General features: G+C 36.4%; 1 protein-coding gene across 4 annotated transcripts in view; it reads right to left on the bottom strand.

Moving 5' to 3' along the window:
* Positions 1-27,702, bottom strand: part of Far2 (fatty acyl-CoA reductase 2) — a 133,303-nt gene that overhangs the window by 91,049 nt on the left and 14,552 nt on the right. For 2 of the 4 annotated variants that reach the window (XM_048802487.1, XM_048802488.1), the window contains exon 2: positions 7,097-7,435. The exons of the other annotated variants lie outside the window; for them this stretch is intronic. The gene's annotated coding sequence lies outside the window, so the exon portion shown is untranslated. The remainder of the gene's footprint in view (positions 1-7,096; positions 7,436-27,702) is intronic. 4 annotated transcript variants of the gene reach the window in all.

Below are 27,702 nucleotides of genomic sequence, written 5' to 3'. Positions count from 1 at the left end.
AAAAAAAAAAAAAAAAAAAAAAAAAAAAAAAAAGGGACTGAAGCTAAGCCAAACCATGACTTTACCCATGGCAGTCACAGATGAGTTTTGTGGGAAGGTTGCCTGTGCAGTACCATGGGGCAGGACTCTCTGAGGCCTCCCTCGTGCAAATGTTTAGGAAATCTCAGCAGTTTCTCAATTAATCTGAGTCTAGATGAATCAAGTATTTGTGCCAGGTAAACTTTGGTATCTCTTTTGGAATATAGTATCTTAATTGCTCCTGGTGTCAAGTCTGGTTAGAAGCATTACATGATATGAAAAGTTTCAAGTGAACTATAGAAATCAGTGTAACCCCCAAAGCCAGGCTGCTCAGCTCAATTCAGCACAAGGGTGAGAACTGCTAGATCCCTAAGTGGTGGTTACCCAGATGGTGGGAAACCAATTAGGCAAACAGGTGCAGCAGAAGTGTTCTCCTTGGCTGAGGACGCGCTCTCTCAGAACATGACTGGATATGCTGAGAATCCAACAGTAAATGAATGCAAAGCACCATTTAGGAAACTCCATCTTCATTATATTTCTCCTCCCATGAGATGGCTTTCTGTAAGACAGAATGTCTAGCCTCTAATCAAAGTAGAGTGTATTATTTTTTTGCTTAAAAAATAAGCTTTCGGCTGGACATGGTGGTGCACACCTGTAATCCCAGTGGAGACTGATGTGGAAGGATTGTAAATTTAAAGTCAGCTTCAGCAACTTAGTGAGACCCTGTATCAAAATAAAAAAATAAGAAAGGCTGGGGATGTGGTTCAGTGGTTAAGTGCCCCTAGGTTCAATCCCTGGTACCAAAAAGAAAAAAAAAAAAGGAAAAACGAAATTTTTACAGTGGACATCTGACAATATATGATCCATAAAAATAAAATAAAGAAATTATTTTTTAAAGATAAGTAAAGGCTTTTAAAGACAAAGAACAAGCTCTGGGCCACTGCAGCCTCCTTTTAACCTGTAGCCATTTGACACACTTGCTATTTCCTAGAGTCTGAAACCTCTGACACTTTTGAATCCCTGAGACACTGAGACCTTCACAGAAGCTCTGTATTTTCCCTTCACATGAGAATCTTTAAGTTTGGTTACTACTATTATTTCATTCAGATTTAAACCATCATTTAAAGATTCTTCTCCATTTCATGGGCCTCTTTATCTTCAGAGCCTGCTCTGTAGTTTTGGGTAGCATTTAGCTGTACTTACCAAAACAGCAAGAGCTTAAAATATGGAATAGATTTTAATATCCACATTTCCTTCAAATTTTTTCTTTTATTTAATAACTCAACAAACACTATGAAATGGAAATTTTGTTCCTTCAGATCAGCAGAATAGGTAGATAAAAAAAAAAAAAAAGCAAATGTTTGTGTATCTCCTCTGGAGCACTGCAAATTGCCAGACCTGTTATTTGCTGAGAGCAGAAAAAATAGTATTTTATTCCACAGTCCCTGAAAATCTGTAATTCAGATCTGGTGGGGGACTGACAGAAATTTAGTGTACATAGTAAAATGTACAAACCTCTACTACAATACCCAATTGTAGGTACATGGGGTGATTTTCAGGGGCTGAAAGGAATGAATACTTCCAAAAGGTAGGTTTCATTGAAGAGTTCAGTGGAGAACTTCAGATTTCTCCATGAAACAACAGCAAGTATTGGTGAATATTTAATGATAATTAAGGAACCATCAGAAAGTGTCAAGAAAAACAGACCCTTTAAAAACATACAGCAGTTGAGAAGGTACAACTGAATCTCTCCTCAGGGCCTAGGCAAAACTGCTCCCTTAGTCAAAAGCACTTCTCAAAGTTGTAATGGGTTGGATGGGCATGGTGGCGCATGCCTGTAAATCCCAGTGGCTCAGGAGGCTAAGACAGGAGGATCGTGAGTCTCAGTAGCGGTGAGGTACTAAGCAACTCAATGAGACCCTGTCTTTAAATAAACTATTAAAAAGGGTGGGGGAGGCTGGGGATGTGTGTGATGTGTGTGGCTCAGTGCTTGAGTGCCCCAGAGTTCAATCCCTAGTCTCAAAAAAAAATGTAATGGGTTGTACCCCATTTATGTATGTCAAAATTCACCCTACTGTTATGTATATCTAAAAACAATAAAAAATAATTAATTATTTTTAAAAAGACTTTTCAAAGCTAGTTCCTGCCTTACTTTTTAAGTCAGTTCAGATCCCACAGCCCCACAGAAGCCATCCAGAACACCCTATGTAGAGCAAAGGAGTCCTCATTTTCCTGTCAGGTTGGTGTTAATTTCCTTTATAAAACTTATAGCAATTGGCCATGGTTTCATTTTGTATGGACATTTTGTCAGTTGCCCCATGAGGGCCCTGTCTTCATTGTCCTTCTGGGACCTGCCTTGTCCTGGCATTTTGGAGGTACTTAAGAAAAATACTGTGAAAAAGCTGACAATTTGCATCTCTATGGAGAACAAATTTATTCTGTTCTGCACTCAGGCACATTTCTCATTTGTAGCTATACTCAGGTAAATCACTGTGAGGTGACTGTGCTGTTTGCCAAGTTATTAATTACAAAGTCATGCTGGGTCTTAACCATTTTGGAACCTATGGAAAAACTACATTTTACCTCTGATATATTTTCGATCTAATTCAGAATCCCCTGCCATTTGTGAGGTGCTGGTGGTTATCAAAGGCCCCATACAATTACAACCTTTATTCCTACACTAAAATTCACAGTTTTTCACAAATAATTCTGTGGGGGAAAAAATGGCTTCAGTGACGATGAAAACCTAATATAATGTTATGATTTTGAGATGTCCTTGGGCCCAATTTAAAGTACGTGGATTCATCTCACTAATGAAGATTCACACCTTACTTCTGGGAGATTCTCCCGTATGAACCAAAAAACCTAGGAAACCTCTCATTTAGGTGATCATTTGCAAAGGAGGGTAGATATGCAGCACTTTTCCCTGAAAAAAATGATGAAGAAAAAAGTTAAACTGTGATGGGGAGAGTTACTTTATTGTGTGTGTGTGTGTGTGGTGTGTGTGTGTGTGTGTGTGTGTGTGTGTTTTCCTGGCTAGAATGTCACATAAACCAAAGACCACAACTTTAGACCAAAACATGAGCAAAATGGAATTTTGTAAGATGATTCTCTTCCCTGTAGAATATTAAACATCAAGTATCAGTTCTTTCTTCAGAAATCATCTTTACATTGAACTACAAAACCACTTGTACTATATTCTCAAATCCTCATGTATAAAATTTGACCAAAAACAACATCAATCTTCTGGAAAAATATTACAGATTATTTCTTTTACAATTTTCAGATTTTTCATGAAGGTAAATTTGGAATGGATTTGGGACCACTGTTTGATTGGAATGTACTGGAATGTACCTTCTGTCAGACTTGGTTTTTTGATGGCAAGTAAATAAATGACAAGTAAATTCATCTATTCATTTATATTGGTAGTGACAACTACCAACACGTCCATTAGTTAAATAAGTAAATTCATTTGAGAATACAGTCATTTGAGGAATCTAGAGGGTTCTGCCATTTCTGCTAAGTGCATCCTAATTATCATGCACCATACTTACATTAATTGGAGAAAAGACAATTTACCCATATGGTGATATTTTTTACAAAGTAGTACTGAATAATAAGACTGTGGACTAGAGAGATATGAGTTTAGAGTCTGCCATTTGTCTTCTCCTTTGTAAATTTGTCCTCATTTGTAAATTGATGATGATGATATAGGATTAATGGAGACTAATTAAGATAAATTAAGTAGAGCACTAGGAACACTGTTGATGCTGACTGAAAAGTTAATTTTCCATTTTCTCAAGTTATCATATAAAATAAGCAAAAAAAAAACAAACACAAAGATCCTCTATGTGGTATAATAGGAACTGTGCACTATTGGTGAGGCACTCACTGATTTTCTCAAAGTCATCCAAAGCCAAGAACTTCTAGGAACAGTCAACACTATTTTGGAGCAACAGGGTCCGATAAAATTTTCTGTGACAGTGGAAACATTCTATACCGGCATAGACTAATGCCGGAGCCATGTGTGGCTACTGTGCACTTGAAATGTGGCCATTTGACAGGGCAACTAAACTTTTCTTTTTATCTCATTTTAATTAATTAGTTTTTGTTTTAAATAGCCATGTATGTTTAGTGGCTATCGTACTGGATTGTTCAATTCGAGTGAAATAATGGACCAAGTTTGACCCAGGGATAGCTCTAAACCAGCATTGAAAATTTTAAGATGAATAATACCATAGACATGTAACTCATGACAAACGAATTCATCTTATTACAAGTCTCACTATAAGAATGTTGAAAGTAAAGTTCTTTTCTTGATTAGTCTATTGCTTGAGTCGTTTTTATGTATCTAGCTCCATTATACATGTAGATTAAAAAAGCAGAAACACTTTTTTTTTTGGTACTGGGGATTGAATTCAGGGGTGCTCAACTACTCAGCCACATACCCAGCCCTTTTTATTTTTTATTTTAAGACAGAGACTCCCTAAGTTGTTTAGGGCCTCACTAAGCTGCTGAAGCTGGCTTTGAACTCATGATCCCTCTGCCTCCCAAGCTGCTGGAATTACAGGTTATGAGCCTAGCCAGAAATATCTTTGAAGTTAGGGGACCAGATAGTTTGAGATGATTTTCTGAACTTAGGCTAATTTTCATACCTAAGATGATAGTGTATATGTGTGACCTCAAATTCCCTTTTATCCCTTGTCAGAGGTATCTGTATTCAGATATTAATGTATGTTTATAAGTATATCTGGAATGCATGTCTATGAAAATTGTGGTTGAATAGAATGCCTTGTGAAGTCCTAAAAGAAAGACTGTAAACTTGAGTGCTCAGAGTCAAGTGGAGGTGACTGTAGATGTGAACAATAAGGGGAATGCAAAAAATAATACTAATAATAAATAAAATGTATCAAGATCCAAAATAGGAGCAGAGAAATCCCTTGAGAAAAAGGCAAAGACAAAGGACATGAGGATAAATCCAAGTGCATCCAAATGGTTGAAGGGATGGAAGCAGGACAGTCAAAGCATCTTCAGGAGGCAGGAAAGAGGACATCCAAATGCAGGATAGGTAAATGCCTTCAGACCACATGCACTTGACTTCTGGGTTACAGGTGGTGGTGTTGATCACATGTTCTGCCTTGAAATTCTAGCCTCTTTATTTCTATGAGAACTCTTGATTTCTTTTCATCTACCTGGTGGCTGCTTCTTAGTCTCCTTCCCAGCTGACTGGCCATGTCATGTGGTTAAGGGAGGCTGTGTACTGTTCAGCTCCATGGGTGTCATTCACATCATAGGTGTCATAAATTGTGATTTCAATATTGTGACTTTCTGGCTAATGGTAGTCAAGGTGTTCTTTAGATCACACAAGGGTATCTTATGGCCTAGAAGTCCCCTAGTTTAGCCTCTAAGAAGGTAATATGTTCCTTGAGAACCACCTTAGGCCCTTCTTTATCTTCATTTTTAATGTAACTATCAATGACCTCCTTCATACATAGGACTTCATCTACCTATATGTCACTTTCAACTCTTAAGTCATCATATTATCCATAGACTATATTTTTTTTCCTGAATCTTAAACTCATATCTAATTGGGTTTTCCATAGCTCTACTCAGATTTCTCAGTGGCACCACTAACACAACATATTAAAAAAATGAAGTAATCTCTAATCCAGATTAATGCCACCCACCTCATCACTCAAGCCAGAAACATGAGATTTATTGCCACCTTGCTCCCTCCTTTCTCAAGATCAATCTATAAACTCTGGAACTTCTTCTGCCTCCACCAACTCTCTTGTGTGTGTCTCCTCCATACCCTTGCTGCAGGTGTTTGGGACCTCCCAGTGCTCTAATTCCCAGATATCTTTTCTGTGAATCCTGTGCATTCTGCTTCCACATTGTGGCCAGAGGAGTCTTTCTAAAATGTGTGTGTTATTATGTCAGTCTCCTGCTAAAGTTTCTTCCATTTGTATATCTTCTTAATGTGATTTAAGATAAAGTTTGTATTCCTAATCATGGCATTTAATATGGCCTATGTGAGTTAGTCCCTGTGTGCTTTTCCATTTTCAACTTTAGCACTTCTCCTAGCATATGTCTGTGCTTTGGTGATGCATATTACCTTTGGCTTCCTTAAAAGCCCCAATTCAACCACATAGACTGGGTTGATGGCCTTTACCTTACAGGGCATCTGCCAGAGACAATACAATAGTTCCCAAATCTGTCTTCTCTTTTAGACTTCACCTTGAGAACAGGAATATGATTTTATCTTTGTATCTCTACCATCTGCCTGGCACTCATTCGTAATAAACATTTGACAAGTACATGGATGAATTCGTAGGTCAAAGAGAAGAAAAAGGGAGAAAATTAACAAACTTCAAATGCCTCTGAGTGATCATGAAAGGTGAAAGGTGTCAGCAGGTGGGATAGGAAAGAAATAGTGGCTGTGATGCAGAAAGTACTTTAAAGTCCAAAAAATCCCTCTTTCTCCACCTTTGTAGGTAGAAGGGTAGAGTTGATTGTATCATTATTTTTTAGAGATCTAAAATTTTATGCCTCCATTTTTTATTTAAAAATCTACAAAAATAGAAATAATACTTCAGAACATTAATACTCAGAAGCCTTTTTTATCTATGGCAAAGCTCTGGGTATTAGTGGTAAACATTAAAGAAAAAGGGGTGCCATTTAAATGCAGAGAATAATGGAGATAATATAAATATATTGCCTTTACACAGAACTATTTCAAAATAGCAAGCATAAAAAGAAATTCTTCAAGCATATTTTTCTCTTGAAAAGTTTGTTATTTTGAAAGTCACAGCTGTTTACAACTATAAATAAAGAGACAGCAATGTCACATCTATTTGAAATAGAGTAGTCCCTCAGTGCATGCCTGAAGCCGTGGACAATACCAAACCTATGTAAATTATGATTTTTCTTGTACATACATATACCTATGATAAAGTTAAAATTAAAAATTAGGCATATTAAGAGATTAGTAATAAGGAATAATAAAAATGGAACAGTTATAATATATTGTAATAAAAGTTACATGAATTTGGGGTTTCTCTCAATATGTTGTACTCACCCTTTTTCTTCTTATGAAGGTGTGAGGTGAGGCAGTACCTATGTGATGAGATGAAGCGAGGTGACACAGCATGTGACACAGCATTAGGCTACCGTACACGAGTTGCTTGAACAAAGCACTGTAATAGTTGATCTGATAACTGAGGAAGCCACCTCAAAAATGGATTGGCAGTGTACGCAGAGTGGATATGCTGGATGAAGGGATGACCTGCTTCCTAGGTGGGACAGCGCAAGAGTTCATCACGCTACTCAGAATGGCATGGAATTTAAAACTTATAAATGATTTATTTCTGGAATTTTCCACCTAATATTTTCCAGACTTCAGTTGGCAAACAGGTAACTGAAACAACAGAAAGTGAAAGAAGATAAGCGGGGACTGTTGCACATTTAATGCCACCCTTTAAGCTATGTTGATCATTTTCTATATGTACAAACCAGGCAGCTGAGTCTTTGGTTCACAAAAGTTTTATTGAATTACATCTGATATTTTTCTTTATTTTTAAGATCAAATATCTAAGGTGTGTCTGCTCATTTGGTTGCCCCGATCAACAGAGCTTATGATGAGATATTTCGTTTCTTAAATCATCACCCAGAGTTTTGGGAAAAGTCAACTTTGCATATCATTGATTTGGAGTATAAATTAAACTAAGTCCAGAAACTGCATTTTGTAATTTTAACCTACACAGTTAAGAATTTAGTTTTTTTTTTTAAGTTTAGTTTGTAAACATTTACTGAGTCCATGTTTTACTTCAATTATCTTCCTCTAGTTGTGTCAGAAGGTGCTTACTAAATACTAAGGCAAATTATTTAACCTTTCTAAGACTCAGTTTATTCAACAACGAAATGGGACAAATAACCATATCTTAAAATTGTTGGAAGACTAAGTTAGTTTGGGCTTTGTACTGTGCTTGACAAATGGGAAACTGCTCCATCAAAGGCTGTTATAGTTATTTGCGTATCTGAGCTTTGTAAACCTTGCTTAAGAGGTCTTTTTATTCTCAACATTTACCTAGAAATATGACTATGCATCTACTATTTCAGTTAAAAAGATGGAGCATTTGTTGAGTAATAAAATATAGAGACAGATTAGAGACAACTTGGAAACTCTAAATGAGCATAGCTAGTTAGTAACAAGTACCACCTCTAGTTAGTATTGAGCCTATGAAAAAAATCCTGTCCTCTGGAATAACTTTCACCTGCCTACCAGCCTAAATTTAGTATTGAAAAGCCTAATGCATATTTTTAGGTCAAATGAAAGTATTGCTTCATGTGAATTTTCTCTCCACCAAGGATTTTCATTTATTCTCATATAACTGGATGTCTCTAAATAGATTAAGAACCACTTTCCTAGACTGTTGGAATCACAGAATCACTTTGGTCTTTTACTTATAAGATTTTAAAATAAACAGTTTAAAGACATCTTTGAAGAAGAGTTTTTTCTCTAGATCTTCCTTGCTTTTTTGCTGATGCTTTTCAAGTGGATTCTAAATCTTTTCTGTTTCTCTTTGAGTATATTCTTTTGTTCTCTCCTCAGCAGAAATACAGAACAGTTGGTCACAGACATTCTGAATTGATTCAGCCTTGCTACTTTATTCTTCATGTATCAAATAGTTGTTTATAGAAAGGTTATCTGCTGTTACCTATATTCCACAATACATTCATTATTATCTTTTTAAAAGACAATATGAGAGAATAGGGTCAGAGCCCTACAATATGCAGGATGAGACTTCACATGTAATACAAGGAAGATTCACCATCATTTAGTTGGTAAAAATTTGAAGTGGTTGTAGATGATGGCAAGAACAGTTTCATTAGAGCACTATCCATCCGGATAGTCTAATTATATCTGAAAAGGATGGTCTTGGATAACCAGAAGAAATCACCTAAAAAAGATGTGTTGATTCCCAGACTAAAGTTCAAGAAGGACTAGGAGAGAGGACATACTGACATCTCTAATGTCAAAGAATATTTTGAAGAAGAAAAGTCTCATGAACAGAAGTCAAGAACTAGAAAATTAATATAATAATATTATTATTTTTCCCTAAGAGGGATTAAAAGGGAGTGATACAAAATTCTGACATTCTGGAAGCCTGGGGAACATACATGATTACGTGAAAGAGATTCTCCTTGGACTGTAATATACCTTGTTGAATCATTTCAATAGTGTTCACTGAACTTCATTTCAATCCTCTGTAAACTAAATAATCTTTTTTTTTTTTTTTTACAAATTTGAAGACTCAGTGTAATAGAGCGTTTGAGTTTTTTTTTTTTGTTGTTGTTGTAGATACCTTTTAAGCCTCACCCCTTTCTCTTCCTCTTCTTCTCTATATCAGGGCAGGCTTATAAAAATGCCAGGTGCTCTCTCTGTTACCAGATGTAAGTTTGAATCATGTACTGCAACCTTCACCCCAGCCTTGTCTCTGACCACCATAAAAGAGACCCAGATCCCTTTCCTTTACTCCTTTCGCAGCTCTGCCATGGCATCTCAGATCAGTTTGAGAGGCCTGTCTCACTTGCAGAGAAAGATTTAGCATGGGAGTAACAAGCTATTAACCCTCTTATGCCATGGCACCCTTAGTATGGAAATCCAAATCAAATTCTGGATTTGAAGGTCTGCTCCAACTTTACAGACTAGCCACAAGACCCAATCAAAATGATACTAGAATGAGGGGCCCTTAACAAACTGTGATTCTAATTTAAAAATAAGTTTCCCCCCCCATGAGTTTTTCTACCAGAAATCCATTCCATTGAATCTAATCAATGTCAAAGCAATGCCAATACTGAATTTCAGAACCTGAGAAGTTGAAGTTTAGAATTTGGTAACCCTCACAATTGACTATTAGTAGAGCATTCTCTTGTATTACAACCTAGAATTACCTGGCTCCATTACATTGTCCATTAAGAAACTATACTGTGTTTCAAAAGGCAGTGTTACCACTACACACCTATTAAATTGATAACAAAGTAAGAAGAAATCTCTCTTTTTAAAAATTTATAAGCGACATAAATTTAACACTTAACAGCCCTAGAGACTCAGAAGTTCAAGAACAAGTTGCCAGCAGATTCAAGGTCTAGTGAGGCTTTACTGTCTACCTCAGAGAGATGTCAGAATCTATGTTCTCACATACAGAATATCTCTCGATATTACAATGTAGAATATAACTAACATATTTGTATGTAAGTACAAAAATAGTGTCACTGAAGGAACAAGGGCATTTGTTTGACTTTCTCTTGCTTTCTATTTCCTCTTTCCTTTTAATATATACTGACCAGAATGTTATGCTTTATTAACTGTTACAAAAGCTAATGCTCAAATCACAGACCTCATCCCTTACAAAATATTTGGTCATACTAGTTGCTGTCGTGTACAAATGCAATATTTCATGGCTCCTTTGAGCTATTTGATAAACATACAACAAATATTATTTGCTTAACTAAAAATATGAAAATATACAGATGTTGCTTAAAGAATGCTGAAGTTCAGATTAATCCAAAAGTAGATTCAAATACTGTGTTTTCCAGTTTCTGTGTGACTTGGGAAGAGTTGGTTACTGTCACCTGTAGCAAGAAGACCCCTGAAGATAAAAGGAGATTGCATCAGGCATCCCTGATGGTTCCCAGCACAGCTGGTGTTTAATGAATGTTAATCCTTTTCTTTCCAAGTTAGTCTCCTTGAGTCCCTCAAAGGCTTGTAGGGGCTTTCTGTGCCTGGTAGTTCATTTTTACTCAGGATATCAAGTTTGCATAATCCAAAAGAATAATTTAATCAAAAAGAACAGTTTAATCTGTGGAGGTACATTAACAAAATAATGAAGAAAATTATTCACTTTGGTGCATTCTTTTTAATTTTTTTAATCTGAGGTAATGGAGAAGGTAAGAGAATTAATGATGGTGATTTCCCACACATGGCTACTCCCTGGGCCATTACTATTTCTCTTCTTTAAGACACGGGAAATCCATTTGCTTGGGGGCCCTAGCCAAAGCTGGAATAAATCAACAAATAGGCAACTGACTTTCTGATAAATAAGGAGTCCACTATTTACTTTAAAGGAGCAGTAGTCACTATATGAGAATTTATTACTTAACCTTGAAAAGTACTGTTAGAAGCGAATTCCATGAAAATAAACTCTGATGTTAGGAGTAGATAAGATTCTGAAAGGAACAAGTTTTCTGCTTTCTCCTTTCCAACAATCTTTAGTTCAGGTTATTGTCCTTGAAAGCCTAAAACAAAGCTGCTTAGGTAAATGTACCAGGTAAACCCAATAGCCTGTTAATGCGGTGTTACCTTGGAACATGTAAAGGTATCAAAGGTCGAGTTTCATTACAGTTCCCATAGCAATTATAACTTGGCTACTTCACACTTCAACAGTAACCATCCACAGAGTATCCACAACCAGAGGAAGCATTCCTGCAGTAGCTCTTAACTCTTCTGTCATTCAAGTTTGGGTTATTACATTGTATTTGGGTTTGGTACATTTCTAAAAAATCCTATTTAACTTCTGTCACAGAAAGCTCTTCACTGTTTCAATGGTGATAGCTTCACCCATATGCAATCTTGCAATTATCCATTTTTTTGCTCATAGCATTATAAAAGCATGCTTATATTTTCATGAAGAAATGGTGAATTGGAAGGCTGTTTTTACACTATCATGTGAGCTGGAAAGTCTGAGAATGTTTACTACTCAGCAAATGAACACATATGGGAAATGGATCCAAATTAAGGGCTGACAGCCAGAAGGCTATGGACCCAAAGTTGAGGGTGAGATTTTACAGAAACTACTAAAATAAAACAACAATATAAACATTGGATACATTTTGTTTTAAAAGCAGAGGTATAATCGCAGGGCCCAGTGGCACAAGCCTGTAATCCCAGTGGCTTGGGAGGCTGAGGGGGTGGATCATGAGTTCAAAGCCAGCCTCTCAGCAAAAAGCGAGATGCTAAGCAACTCAGTGAGACCCTGTCTCTAATTAAAATACAAAATAGGGCTCAGGATGTGGCTCAGTGGTGGAGTGCCCCTGAGTTCAATCCCTGTGCCAATAAAAAAGGAAATGAATATTTATTTTATTTATTAAGTAAATAAAAAGCAGAGGTATGCACGATTTGCAAAATGAACGTCACAGGAGAACTAGAAGGCTAATAAATGTAGTTTCATAATCAGACAGGAATCATTAGTCCCTGAATTTTTCTTCTTTGTATTCAAAAGTGAGTATAACAACTCAACATTATGCCAGAATCATGATGGGAGATAGAGTGGCTAATTGATACCGTCAAAGTAAAGAGAGTGATTCTGGAATATTTAGGACAAGGGCTGATAAACTGCAGCCCATGGGCCAAATCCAGCAGACAGCCTGCTTTTATAAGTGAAGTTTGATTGAAACACAACCAGGTTCATTAATTTACATACTGTCTTGCCGTTTTCATGTTACAATGACAGGCAGAGTTGAATAGTGGTGACAGAGGCCACTGGGTTGGCAAAACCTAAAATATTTGCAATCTGGATCTTTACAGAAAATTCAGTCAGAAAGCTTAGACAATAGCAGACATACAGACTCGTTGTCCACAACTCTCCATTTTGGTTAGGAAGAAACATAGACAAACTAGAAAACAACACCAGCAGAAACATAGACAAACTAGAAAAAACTATTTCATTTGGCTTTCAGGGCAGAATGTTATCAAATCCCAGCTAAATTATCAATAAGTCATTTCTTCAAAAATTTTGAGATAAGATGACATGATTTCCTCATTTTCATAATTAAAGTCACTGAAGTATAGGTTCAATCCACACATATTTAACCTCAGGGATATCTTAATTGAAAGTAAAATAAGAATCAAATGAAAAATAAGTATATAATACCCCAAGTAAAATATTACCACTTAAAAACCTAGCTCTTGAGAAATGAAATGGGCAAAATAGTTATATTCAATACAGTCTAAAAAATGCCTGAATGTGCTCAGTAATACATAAAATTGAACTTGCAAAATAGAATGGATAAGATATAAATACTTTTATTACCTGGAGGTAATGGGAATATGTATGGAAGTTTCAGCAAAAAAAAATTAGGCAAATACAATAATAAAAAACAGAGCTTTAAGTACTAAACCATATAATATTTTGACACACACACACACACACACACACACATATATATATATATATATATATATATATATATATATATATATGATTCTGACCAAAAAAAGGCTAGAAACTGTGTTGAGGTACAATTCTGTTTGAATAATGAAAGTAATTATGGCAAATGGCAAAGAGATTACATACTTTTCAGAAAAAAAAGGCAAGCTTGAAATTATAAAATGGTCAATTTAGTTTCATACCTAAAAAATACTCAAATGACTCATCTAGAAATCAATTTGCAACTACTTAGAAGACCAGAAGATACAAAATGATAATCACATGACTTTGGTCTTTTGCAAAATAGTCTGACTAATCTCACTTCTGTTTGTAACACAGTGACAGGGATAGTAGATGGAGTCAACTGGGGTCTTTCACCCACCCTGCTGCTTATTACATGACTCTGTAAGAAAGATACACTGGTTCTCCTGGAGCAGCAATGTAGAGGACACATGTGGGTATTAAGCAATTGAACTGTGGCCAGTATCAATTGAAATGTGCTGTTAAGTGTAAATACATACCAGATTTCAAAAACTCAGCACCAAAAAGACTTTATAAAATATTCCATTAATAATTTGATATGGGTTATATATTGAAATGACAACATTTGGAAGATATATAATATCTCTATATATGGAAATATTGTATACATTTTGGTTTATAAAATATTTGACTGTGGCTGTTAGCAAATTTTAATATTATGCATAGCTTGTGTTTGTGATTCACATGCTATTCTTGTTTGATAGCACAGTCTGAAATACAGACTGATGCTATACTCAATAGAACACCTCTTATACAACACATGCATCAGTTTCTCTTATGTAATGGGGGTGGGAAGGCTGAGAGGTTGATGGGTAGTACAGGGGCAGGATATCTTTGTTGGGCTGGTATGTTTCTGCATTGCAGTATGTGTAGAATTTCTAGTTCCTACAGTTCCCTACCTCTAGTCATGACAACCAAGACACACCATTATTGTATTTCCAAATGCTCCTGGGATCCCATATCTGGAGCAATCTTATTGCAATGAACTAGGAGATAACAGAGGGTCCTTTCTAGTGCTGAATTTTTATAGTTCTACAATGGGATTTTTATGATCCCCTTTGTTTTCTCATTGATGAAAATGACTTTTTATTGACATGTTTACTCAATGTCTGACAGCTTACTTGAGGTCTGAACTACAAAATCATTCTGAGTGTTTACTCTGAATAATGTTCTAAGTTTGTATGAAATATGTCTTTCTGGTACTGGACACTTGCTGCTTCTTAGTTTATTTATTTGTACATACACCTTGTAATAAAAGCGGGATCATAAGCTCTGATGGCAAGAACAGTTTCTTAAACATTCTCTTGGACAACAGATGGACAGTAGATACCACTGAAGTGAAGGGATCCAGTGGAAAGGATTGCTTTCTGGATTAGTTTAGAATCTGGTGTTATTTAATATTTTCGCATGGGCTATGGTGGTGGAATATATCATTTGAGATTCAACCATATGCTGCATCATAAATATAAAAATTTCATAGATTTAAATTTGATTATTCAAATTAAATAGGATCCATTAAGAGTTGAGAATTATGTCTTACTAGGGGGGTCATAATTACATTTAAAATAACTGGATGATGTTCACTCTTTAGTTTAGAAATTGAAAGAACCCTATGAAGCGAACATTATCATGTTCATTCTAACTAAGAGGAAAAACTGAGGTTCAAGGATGTTGGCAACCTGATGATGGAAGGGCCAGAATTCAAACACATAACTTGAATTTGGGTTACCTGATGCCTAGGCTGATGGGTTTTGTGTCCTTGCCTAGCAGTGTATATGTTTTCCCTTGCATTGGTGCCAACTTGAATTCCCATAGAAGTTTACCTGAGAAAAGAGTTTGAGTGGATATTTGGGGAGGTGCAGAGAACAGATAAAGGGGAGTGGGGATGCCGTACAGGGAAGAGAAAGCTTACAGTAAGGCACATGATGTTAAGCCGGTCACCACTGTGTGCACTGGCCCTCAATCTCTCAGGGAAGCCCTGGCAATGGTGTAAAACCCATGTGTTATGGACTGAATTGTGTTACCACCACTTATACACCACCAGATTTATGTGGAAGCTCTAGCCCTCAGTATCTCAAATGTGACTGCATTTGGAGACAAGACCTTAGAGGAGGTAATTAAGTTAAAATGAGGTATTTAGGGTAGATCTTAATCTGACCTGGCTCAGATCCTTATAAGGAGGAAATTTAGACACCAGGGATATGCACACAGAGGAAAGACCATTCGAGAACATAGTAAGAAGGCCAAGGAGAGAGACCTCAGGAGAAACAAAGTCTGCTGACACCTTGATCTTGGGTTTTTATCCCCTGAACTGTGATAATATGAATTTATGTTGTTTAGAACACCCAGTCTGTGGCACTTTGTTGGGGTAGTCCCCACAAACTAGTTAGTACACCAGCCTCAGAATTTCCCCTCCCAGGTAGTGAGGAGTTGGAGTAGTAGTGTCCTTTGTACTCATGAGACCCATGAGTTTTACCCTCTGTACTTATGGATCTCACTGGGTCTCCTTGCCAAGCTAAAACCTGTGACTGGGCCTGTGACTTGCAAGCCACCTCAAGTGTCCTCACCTGCTTGCTGTCATGCATAGAGAGCAACGCATTTATTTTCATCTGAATAAAACATTTGAGGATAGTCTAGGACTTAGGCTTCAGGTAGGACTTAGGTAGATGGATGAGATGCTTTGGAAATAGCATCAGAATTCAAAAGAATTGGGAGAGTTGGAATGAAGTGTATGAAATAAATTTTAATAAAAATAATCACATAGAATTAAGGATGTTTCAGAGAGACAACAGCCACTTTATAGGCAGATTTAGAATTCAAACTGATCCTTAATGCAGAGTATAGTGAAATAGCAATATATTAATATCACTATTATAATTAAAAAATCACAAGGCTGCAAAGAACAAAGAGGTGTGAGTGTAAAAGTCCATCTTAATTCATTACCCCAGAGGTATTTGATGGAATTATTATGTATCTGTAGAACAGAAGGATAGCATGCTGGAAGAAGAAAAGGATTTTTCCAGTGTATGTCTGCATAACAGCTGAGTCAAGTTAGGAAGCCTATTCAATGATGTAAAAATGGAAATATTGAACAAGTAAATAATAAAATTTGTTTAAAAACATCTTTGAGGAAAAGCTTCTGAAACTTGGAGGATGAAGATCAATGACAATATTGAAAATTTTGTAGTAGTATCTGCTAGATTCAGATTACTCATTGTTTCTGCTGGGAATTTAACCTAAAAGGAGTGGATTTTAAAAGCTGGTGGGAATATTTAACTAAGCATCACAAACTGCAGGTCAGAGCAAGATAATAGAAACGCCACCAAAAGTGAATAAAACTTCCTCTCTAGGAAACTTCAAGAACAATGATGGATTAAATTTTACAATGGACCCAGAGCTATCTCATATAACTGATCACAGTAGAAACAAATAATTTGAATGAAGTGTGGTTCTTGGCCTCTGAGTGATATCTAGGAATCCAGCAATAACTTGTTTACAGTTTCTTTATTTAGAGTTTGGCTTAATCTCTACCAGAACTGGAGATTCAATTGATTTCTGAGACATGGGTAGATACTGATCCTGGTGGGGTTAGGTAAGATCCTTTATGGAGGAGAAAGATTGGCCTCTCAGGGGTTTTGGACATCTGTTTTGCTATTTTTATTGAGGTAAAATTCATGTATTAAAATAGCCATTTTAAATTGTACAACTAATTCAGTGGCATTTAGTACATTCTCAATGACATGTGGCCATTATATTTGCCAAGTTCCAAATTTGTGTTGACATTTGAAGTTAAGGTTATCTTTAGCATATTTTTCTTCAAAGTTTCCTCATAAAATAATGAACTGGTACAGATACTGGAAATATGAAGTGTTCCAGTTAGCATTCATTTCAAATTAAAATAGCCATGTAATACACGAATGTGCACGCTTGTGCTTGCTTAAACAAATGATAACAGAAAAGTTAGAGTGCTATTGACAACCAAAGTCAATAGGTGGAGAATGTTCTAGGGGAAAAGCCTACCTTTTCATTTTAGTTTATGGAGAAACATGAAAGTATGTTACATTCCAAAACACTATAGGTACATTTCAAATCAAATTTGATCACATTAACTGTAGAAAATTCTGTCTTTAGTGGGTGATTTTGTACATGAACTCAGGAAAACTATTCTCTCTCTCTCTCTCTCTCTCTCTCTCTCTTTATCAATTGTTTTATTTAAAAAATTGCAAACAATATGATAAACAGTGGTTATTGAGTCAAGTGGTATACAATTCTACATTTTGTAGATAAGCACATAATAATTAATGAAGATTTAAGGTTCTGATTATGAAAAATAGATATATTAGGGAAAGATAAAAGAAGGAGCCTTCTTCTTTCTTATTCACCAAACATGGAGAAAGAAGGTAAACCACAAACTGATCCTCTTCCTGTTCACAGAATTAATAAAAGAGAAAACCAAATGCTGTCTCAGAAAATTCAGAGGTTTATAGCCCTTTGTATTTTGTGAGTATAAATAGAGATTACAAGTGATTTAACGGTTAATGGATAGATGGATGGATGAATGGATAGACAGACTCATCAAATAATATATGTAATTCAGACCAAGTATCTCTCTCAAGAAATTCTTCTGGTGCCTGAAAAGACTATTACAAAGTCTGGATAACCTGTCAATATAGGTTCTGGGAAGGGTCACGTATCAGAAGGCTACAGAGTCTCTCCAACTGTTTTATTTATTTATTTATTTATTTTAGTTTTCGGCAGACACAACATCTTTCTTTGTACGTGGTGCTGAGGATCGAACCCAGGCCGCACGCATGCCAGGAGGGAGCGCTACCGCTTGAGCCACATCCCCAGCCCCTTTCCGACTGTTTTAAGAGATAGTAGAATTGTGAGTAATTAGATAAATTTAGATGGGAAAACTCCTTAACATCAAGGATGTGGTGTGGAGGGCTTTGTTGGGAAAGGGCAGTTTGGAAGACCAGACCCTGAGCATTAAAGGGCACTGAAAACTCATCTTAGAAGAAGCAAAGAGCTCCAGAGGGATCTGAACATCCCTGAGTGTCTTTATGACCCACTCTAAAGTTGGTGGATCTATCACAGAAAAACCTTCTTAAGACAATCAATCATTTAGTCATTGCTCTGCAGAATATTGAGGGTATAATGAGTTACATTTCCTGTATTGAGAAGTGATTTATTTTTTATTTTGTTTTTGTTTTGATCTATAGCTTCGTGTAATCATTCTCCTATTATTTCACCAATAGTGACTTTGCCTTTTGTTGCTATACCTGGCACATCTACTGTTGGTAAAATGACCCTTTGAAGGAAGTTTTGTTGAGTTTGTCTCTTCTGAAGCTAGCTGATTTCAGCTTTTCTTGATTGACCTGGTAACTACTTAATTGCCTCAAAGTTGCTCCTCAAGAGAATTTTCCATTTCAAATATGAAATAAACACCAAAATCTTAAATAGTAATACTCCTTAGCCCACCTACTTTGGAAGGCATGATTTTCTTCGCATCAGCCACTCTTTCTTTCCTGGTAGCAGTCATAGTGGAGTTATAAGTCATATATGGAAAATGACCTGTCCCTCCTGTCAACATCAGTTCCTGCTGCATGCTGAGTGAGTGATTCAGACGCTGGGTGACTGAAGTAGAGGAGACAGATGGGGTCAGGCTTAGCTTGGTTCTCTATGGGTCTCAGTTTTCCACTAGTAATAAGAAAAAAATGTCACTAAAATTAGCTCATATAAGCTAGAACAGCCATGGATTGCCAGATGAGGATCTGAGTAGACAGGTGTCACTTTGGTGTTGTGGAAGGTTATCAAGAGTCTTACTCTGCAGAGAATGTGGAGAAAATGGAACACTTTTTATAATGTTAGTGGGATTATAAATTAGTACAGCCACTATGGAAATCAGTATGAAGGTTTCTGAAAAGACTAGGCATGGAACCACCATATGACCCAGCTATCCCACTCTTCAGTATTTATCTTAAAGAATTAAAGTGAGCATATTATGGCTATACATGCACATCCATGTTTACAGCAGCACAATTCACAATAGCCAAACTATGGAACCAGTCTAAGTGCCCATCAACAGAAGAATGGATAAAAGAAATGTGACATTATATACACAATGGAATTTTATTTAGTCATAAAGAAGAATAAAATTATGTAATTTGAAGGAAAATGGATAAAACTTGAAAATATTATGTTGAATTACATAAGATAAACTCAGAAAGTCAAGGGTCACGTTTTCTCTCATATGTAGAAGCTAAAAAGGGAAAAGGAAATGAAGAGTAAGAACATCATGAAAATTGAAGGGAGATTAGAGTAGAGGAAAGGAACCAGGAGAGGAATAGAGAAAATGATACTGTCCAAAGTATATTGTTATATTTTGTGCAAATACAAATATGTAACAATAGGGTGGGGGGTCATGGCTCGGTGATAGAGTGCTTACCTAGCACTCGTGAAGAACTGGGTTCTATCCTCAGCACCACATAAAAATGAAATAAAGATATTGTGTGTCTACCTACAACTAAAAGATAAGTATTAAAAAATATGTAACAACAAATACCACTATTATGTTCAATTATAATGCAATAATAAAAAAATATGAGGAAAAAAAGAAGTAAAAGAAAGTCTTACTCTGATAGACTTGGGTATAAATGCCAGCTTAGAAAAGTATGAATCATCTCTGCACTTGTGTTCTGTCTTCTGTATGTGGGAATCATGCCTGGCTTGATGCTTCATTGAGAGGATTAAAGAAAATGCACATATGAATTGCTATGGGCTGCATTGTGTCCCCAGCTCCCCCCTCCCCACTGACTCTACCCCATTCATATGTGGAAGTCCTAACCTTCAGAACCTCAGAAGGTGACAATATTTGGAGACAGGATCTTTACCTAGTATTACATTTAAATGAAGTCTTTAAAAGCAGGCTCTAATCAGATCTGATTGGTGTCCTTATAAGAAAAGGAAACTTGGTCACAAACACATAAGGAAGGAAGATGGTGTGAAGACACAGAGAGAAGACAGCTATTTACAAGCCAAAAAAGAGAGACCTAGAACAGATCCTTCCCCAGAACCCTCAAGAGGAACCAACTTTACCAACATCATGATCTCAGACATTTAGCGTCCAAAACGGAGAAAATGCATGCCTCCTGTTTAGATCACCCTTTCTGTGTAACCTTTTTACCGCAGTGCTAGTAAGTTCACTTCATGAATTAGTGTCTGCAAATTCAATAAACATGCAAGTCAAACCATATTTTGTCAGTAAAGAGAGAGATCTTATCAATAAAGCCCTAGCATAGGGTTTCTCCAGTTTTCATAGACTCTTAAAAAACAATATCAAGGAGCCTGACCTCTCCACACTAGAAAAGCTGTGCACTTTTTATTTCCCTAAGAAAAACATTTTTTATACTTTAAAAATATCATTTCATGTAAATTTTAAGAACACAGAAGAGGGGCAATATTAGGAATATATTTTATCGGTAATTCTTTGTTATAATTACTTTAATATTATAATTGTTAAAACAGACCTACATCCATTTTAGACCACTATTTCTGAGGGCCATTAATTTTACACCATCAGATGAAAACTGTCAATTTGCATGTAGCAGACCATAAGCACATGTCTCATAGGAGACACCATGGATTGCATCTGAAATTTGAGAGGCAAGATATAGGTTATCCACTGTTTCTATATTGTCATAGAAATCTTTCACATCAGATAAATGAAATATTTTCCTTATTTCTTTCTGCATGGTTGTTCACAATGGCAACCTGTCTTCTGGAAAGAATGTACAGTTGCTGAATATTTTAGACTTTAGTCCAGTTACTGTGTTAGAGTGATGTCATTTCAAAATAAATTCCCATTTTTTTATCATTTGAAAATATCTTATTACTATTGTATCTGTAATACAAAAACTCTAGAATAGCCTTTCTTATATCAGTCACAATAAAATTGGTTATATCCCAATTTTTAGCTGGAAAAATGCCATTGGAATGGTTAAGTTATGCTGGCAGAGTTCACCGTGACATGCTTCTTCTGTCTACATTTTCCCACAGAAGTATTTGTACAATAATATGTTCTAATAAAGATGGGAACAGAAGCAGAAAAGAGCATTCTTTTAAAAATCTCAAATGAAAACCTCAGTTATAGCCAGCCTTTACTTACTCTGTAAGATTATTTGAAATTTATGTAGCAGGTCTCCACCTGCATTTACTACCCTGGTTCCAATCCAGCTGGTATAGATGGGAACAAGACTGATGAGATTTGGGTCAAGTGTCTTAATGCTTGGGTGTTGGATCCTAAGGCATTAAAATATCATCTCTCAGAGATTTGGCTCCATTCACTGTTGCATCATTCACAAACTTCATTAGGCTTTTAACCCGGGTTATTTAAATTGACTGCGCTTCAGAAGTCTTTTTGGTGCTAGATAAGACTGATTGTTGCTTCATTTTGTGAGACAAACACTGGGCATCCTTCAGACTTAATCCAGTTGGTGAAGATGAGAGGTCAGCATGGCTAAGTGAAATGTGCTGGTGGTTTATGAAAGAATTCTAATTTAATCTATATTTTCTGCCTTTTTCACAGATAAACCTATTATTTTTTTCTCGGAAAAAGTATCTGCATGACTTATATAAAGCACTTCTCTCTCTCTCTCTCTCTCTCTCTCTCTCTCTCTCTCTCTCGACATTTCTCCACCACATTGTAATGGCTAAAAGCTTGAGTGAACTCAGAGCAGCTGAGGCAGATTCAAAACACTCAGGAGCACAGCCAAAATGATCACAGATATTGGTCAAGGGTAACACGTCTATGTTTTGTATGTATGTATTCACAGCATAATTTCCTCAGCCTTGGTTGTAAGGCACTGTATAATTTTGATCTTTTGTTCAAATATCATAACAATTGTTAATATAAGCATGAAAGTTTTAGCTCTAGTTCCTATTTCATTTTCTTCTAGATGACCTTTCAACTGGTTCATCTAAATTTTATTTTCTCTAGGTGAAAATGAGTGTTTTTTCACTCCTCAAAGATTTTTTTCTTTTCCAGGTTGAAAAAAAATAATGCAAACTAAATAAAAATGTCCAAATGTTGTCTCTGCCACTGGTAAATTACCTGTTTTCACTGTTCTCATTCAAACTCAGTTGGAATTCCAATTACTGGCTATCACAGGGCTTAGTGGCAGGCTGGTGCCCCTAATGACAGTGAAACACACCAGATTCAGTAAATTAACTAAGAAAAACAAATGGACACCTTGCTTTAGTAGGCATAATTGTCTTTGCAATTATTGAAAAACAAATATCTTTTTATCTATTAGGAGTTAAACCATGCATTTAAACCAAGATTGCTAAGCGTTTCTTCAAAACTCCCATCAGAAGAAAGAGCAAGCTTGTGGGCTTAAAATTAAAATTTGATAATGAACAGCTTAAAAAAAACAACCTTTTATGTTCAACAATTTTGAAAACTTATATAACAGGCATTATAAAACCATAAGAGGACAATATTTGAAATTTACATACTTTAAAGTTTCATAAGCTGACATCACCTGGATTTTAAATTTTGGTACATTGCTTTTTTTTCAATTTTTAGCATTTTAATAAGGCAAATACTAAATTACTATTATTTGCAGTTGAATGTCTTTCTTCTGGTTTCTTCCTGAGCCTGTTCTTTAGAAACGAGCTTTGGAGACAGCTAAGATATGCACTAAGACAGCTTAGACATGCACCAAGTCTGCTACCTCAAAAGGCTTGATCCATCTGTAAACACACTGCCCTCTACCCTCAGAAACAAGTTGACCAGGAACACCATCAGGGCAAACTGACACCGTAACAGTAAAAGTCCCCCAAGTATCTTCACAGTACCATAAATCTCAGTAATTTCTGCCAACAGAAGCAAGGGCTCATCTCATTGAACTCTTTCCTTTTACGGACCAAGAACCAAAGTTCAGCAACTGCCAACTGGCCTCTGGTTTCATGCCAGAAAAAAAATGAACAGGAAGGACCTCCCCTGGCATCTGTGAACCCTGCATAAGAAAATTATTAGTATTGAAGCTGTGAGAACATGCATGTTGATTTTGACAACACTTTTTATTTGTGATGCATCATCTAAGAATTTCATATTAATAGCTGATAATAAGGATTCTTTTCATAATTCCCATCACTATGCCTAAAGTTCTTATTTCTCACATAAGATTTAACAGTGTTCTGATATCTCTAGTCTTTGGTCAAAGTATCAAGTTATGGTCACATATTCATTTAAAGCAAACTTCCTTACTATGTAAGTCAACATATGTCAACATAGAAGAAAGTGATTAAGTAAAGCACCCAATTGTCAGAATAACTTACGAACTGTGTTCCAATTGTAGTATTTATATAACAACAATGTGGGCAGATGACTTAATCAAAACAGTAAATTACCTCTGGGAGACATTAAAGCATAGAAGAGTGCTACAGGGTGATGTGGTAATAATAGAGGCTAGAAGGATGTCAAAATAAGAATGTGTATAGGGAGCTCATTTGTTAGTGAAATGAGATGTTTGAACGTATCCATGATCTGAAAGGAACTGGCAGAAAAGAAGGGAGAATAAAAATAAGTGAACTGAGGTTCTGAGGAAGTTCAAAGTGAATATAATTTGTAGAAAAGATGAAGTGGTCAGCCTTGAACAGGGGAAGGTCATTTCATCCTCTAAAAATGAAGGGCAAGAGGTGAAGGTGGGTGGGAGGGAGATAGAGATGTAGATTGGATCAGAACATGAGATACGGCTATGTTTACTTCTCTATTCTCTGTGGTGTATGAGGCAAGATTGCATGATGTCTGTTAAAGAGAATGAGTAAAGGAATGGGTTCTGGAAAGCAGTAAGTATTTGTAACAACTCCTCCAAAACCAACCAAACAAAAAAAACTATATAGAAACCAGCAAAGAATCTGAAAGTAGCAGAGTGTCCAGTTGAGGATAAAGATGGATTTGCAGTGTCCCTGTTTAATTCAAATATTTCCCTGGTTTTCTCCAATAATACTTAACTATCTGTGTGTGGCTGGAGCAGGGAAAATAGATTATTGGCAAAATATGAATTTGGGAGTGGGGTACAGCAGATGGAAGAGGGTAGGGAGTATAGGCTGCTGGCAAGGTAGTTAAGCTAAGCTGCACAGCAAAGGAGAAAAGGAACTTGGATCATGAGGAACCCACTGATGGCAGGGAGAGAGAAAGAGAAAGGGAAGTGGGGAGTCAGATGAATGAAGGTCTGGCTGACCTGGATTAGGAGGAGAAAGAAACAGAGGGGGCTGGAAATAAAGAATGTCACTGTCAGATTTAGAGATTTCAGATATGGCAGTCGGGAGCAATGTTGAAACTCAAGGACTGGACTTAGAAGTAGATTTCTAAAAATAGGGTACTTTAGTGTTCAAAATGAAAGCTGACAAAGATGCAAGGTCAAGGCACTAGAACACTGAATGCTCATCCACATGGACTTTGAAGTTAAGGCTGCTTGCAGAAGTTGTAAAGGAATGGACCTATGTGAAACACATATTTGATAAACATCAAGGAATGATCTGGAGGTGACAGGTAACAGCAGAACAGATTGGTAAGATAAGCAGAGCAACACCCAGCCCACCTCTCAGGGTTATTCTGGGACTCATATATAAAAGTTATACAAGGGGTATAAAATATAATTTAAATGGAAATGATTATGATTATATCTAAACTTATACAGTTAGACATTAAAGCCTATGCACACACATGCACACGCTCACAAGACCTTATCAGTCTTATGGGATATCAGTATCACCTACTGTCAACATCAGCAACTCTCATCTTATACTTAATATCAACAGCTCTTAAAGCATTTCATAAACACATTGTAGTCAGTGTGTTTTCACAAAAACCCTGGGAGGTAAATAGTACACATTCTATTAACCACAGATGAAGAAACTGGGGAATAGAGACATTTTAGTGATTTGGTTAAAGCCAGTGTCAGACTTCAATTCTGAAGGAAGAAACTGAAGTTTTCTAAGTGCCAAACATGATGAGAACGCTTTCCACCAGGTGCTCATTTGCTTCCTGTTTTTCCTATATAACATCTAGGATGCTTGCACACCTGACAACTCGATTCTGTAGTTTTTCTTAACCATCACATATCAGAATATTAGAACACTGGAAACTTAAAAGTATTGACTTTGCAAGGAGATTCTAACCTCAGAGCTCATTTTTTCTTCAAGGCTCCCAATGTTTACTTACTAGTAAGATTATATTCCAAACTGTCTCTTAGTAGTACAAACAAACCCATGATTCTGTTTTTGAGAAATTCCTTCATTAAAAATAAATGTAGAATCATTGATTTTCAGGAAAGTATGGTGCTGCTTTTAATACAATCATGTCTACTGTATACAAACAAAACGGGGGTGTTTTAATAACAAAAACATTCTTCAGGCTACCTCTCAAAGGATGTTTTGAGTTGCAAGTCCCTTTCAAGTTAAGCTTTAATAGGACTATATTTTAATGTTAGTGATTTCCTAGTGACTACTTTAAACTCCATGGGCCTCAGTTTCTGCATTTGTATAACATATGATCTCCAGGACTCATGGGATACAGTTTTTGTAAAATGCCTAACACAATACATTTCATTTGTCAAATATTCGCTAAGTAGTAAGGGTGATTTTAATCAGCTATAACCTGTTATCCCACATTTCACTGTTAAACTACTTCCTTCCTTTGTGTGAAATGTGTCACTAGAGTGACACTGACGAGGGGAAATGGATTATTGCAACCTTCAGTTTGAAACCACAGTTTAACTTAGGAGATGTTCACAAACTAATGACTTAAGATGTGAAGCAGTTAGGAAATGATCTCTTTAATGTTTGGCAAAATCACCTACACTAAGAGTAAGAACTTCTGTCTCTCATAAAAAGCATACAACACACACACACACACACACACACACACACACAAAAGTGAAAAGACAAGTCACAAACCAGGACATATCCTGACCCAGCAATGTGAATCAATGTTAATATATGTGTGACACTGAGCAGGAGCCAGGAAACAGTTTTGTAAGAACTGCAGCAAGTACTCTTTTTAACTCTGACTCAGAAGAGGAATATTTTTAGTTTTCTTTTTCACTACTTCTCTAAGATATTTCCACATCTCAGTTCATGCACAATTGAATTCTCATCACACCAATACCTGCTGAAGATCGTGCAGCTAGAATATGGTTCCTCAAATACTACAGATCCTCCTTGACTCGCTCCCCAGCTCATGGCTTAGAGCTGAAGTCCCTTTCACCCTTCTCTCAGTTGCCCTCTCTTCTGGGTCTCTATTCAAGACTCTTACATATCGCTTGCTTGCTCCTTTCCTCTCCCTGCATGGCTAGCCAAGGTCTTTGGAATGCCAAGGAGCCTTGAACAATGGATGGCCAGTATAGTACCAATATCACACCATGTGGAACATGGAAATCAGGCCCACCAAAGCCATTGGCTGAGTGGGGGAGGGGAAAGGGGGGAGGGAAAAAGCAAAAGAAGAAGTAGCTAGCTTCAACCCAGGATATTGATGTTAAATTTTCCCTTAGAGCAGAAATTGATGCCTACCTAAATGAAGGTACTGGAAACCAGCAAAATGGCAGTGGGTTCTAGCAATGAAAGTGAACATGACTGTACCTTTATAAAATAATTGCCTAATCAAGGCCTTATGCCTGCCTGAACTGAAGAATGAGAAGGAGGCCTAAATAGGCAATTCCTAATTGCACTCCCAAATTATACTTGGCACAATTTACTTTAAAACATTCAAATGGCCTTAATAATGAGGGAAACACTTCCATGGCCCTATATTATGTGTCAATGACGGTCCTAAGAAGGTGACATACATCAATGATCTCTTTAATGTTTGGCAAAATCACCTACACCTACTCATTAATTTCTCAGTAAAACCCCATTTGAGAGTGTCTATTATTAGGTTGGACCATATGAAATTGCAAAACTTAACTATTTTCCCCTGTAAATGGTAACTGTGCCTGATTCAACCTGCATTTTTGTCTGCATGTTATAGATAAAAAGTGGATGCAGAGCACTTATGCAACTTGCTAGTAAGTGGCAATTTTGGGGCCAGGTAATTTGGCTTCTGTTTCTATTGTTATTATTAACTACTGAAATATCTGTCTCTCTACCACACTGAATTAAAATGACAGAAATAACGAAATTTTTTCTTTAAACCTTAAAATCACATTAAAATCTGTGTTGTATCATTCTCAGTCTGCACATATCACACTCTTCTTGACTCTTCTAATTCTTTTTTCTTTCTTTCTTTCTTTCTTTCTATACTGGGGATGGAACCCAGGGCTACTTTACCACTGAGTCACATCCTCAGCCCCCCCTTTTTTTTCCCCAAAGACAGCCAGTGATTTTTATTTATTTATTTATTTTTATTTTTAATTCGTAATATATGACAACA

Source organism: Marmota marmota, unplaced genomic scaffold (genome assembly GCF_001458135.2).
Source record: "Marmota marmota marmota unplaced genomic scaffold, marMar, whole genome shotgun sequence".
In the NCBI taxonomy this organism is placed as follows: Eukaryota; Metazoa; Chordata; class Mammalia; order Rodentia; family Sciuridae; genus Marmota; species Marmota marmota.
The sequence above is the reverse complement of the archived record's forward strand: the minus strand, read 5'-3'. Positions and strand labels throughout refer to the sequence as shown.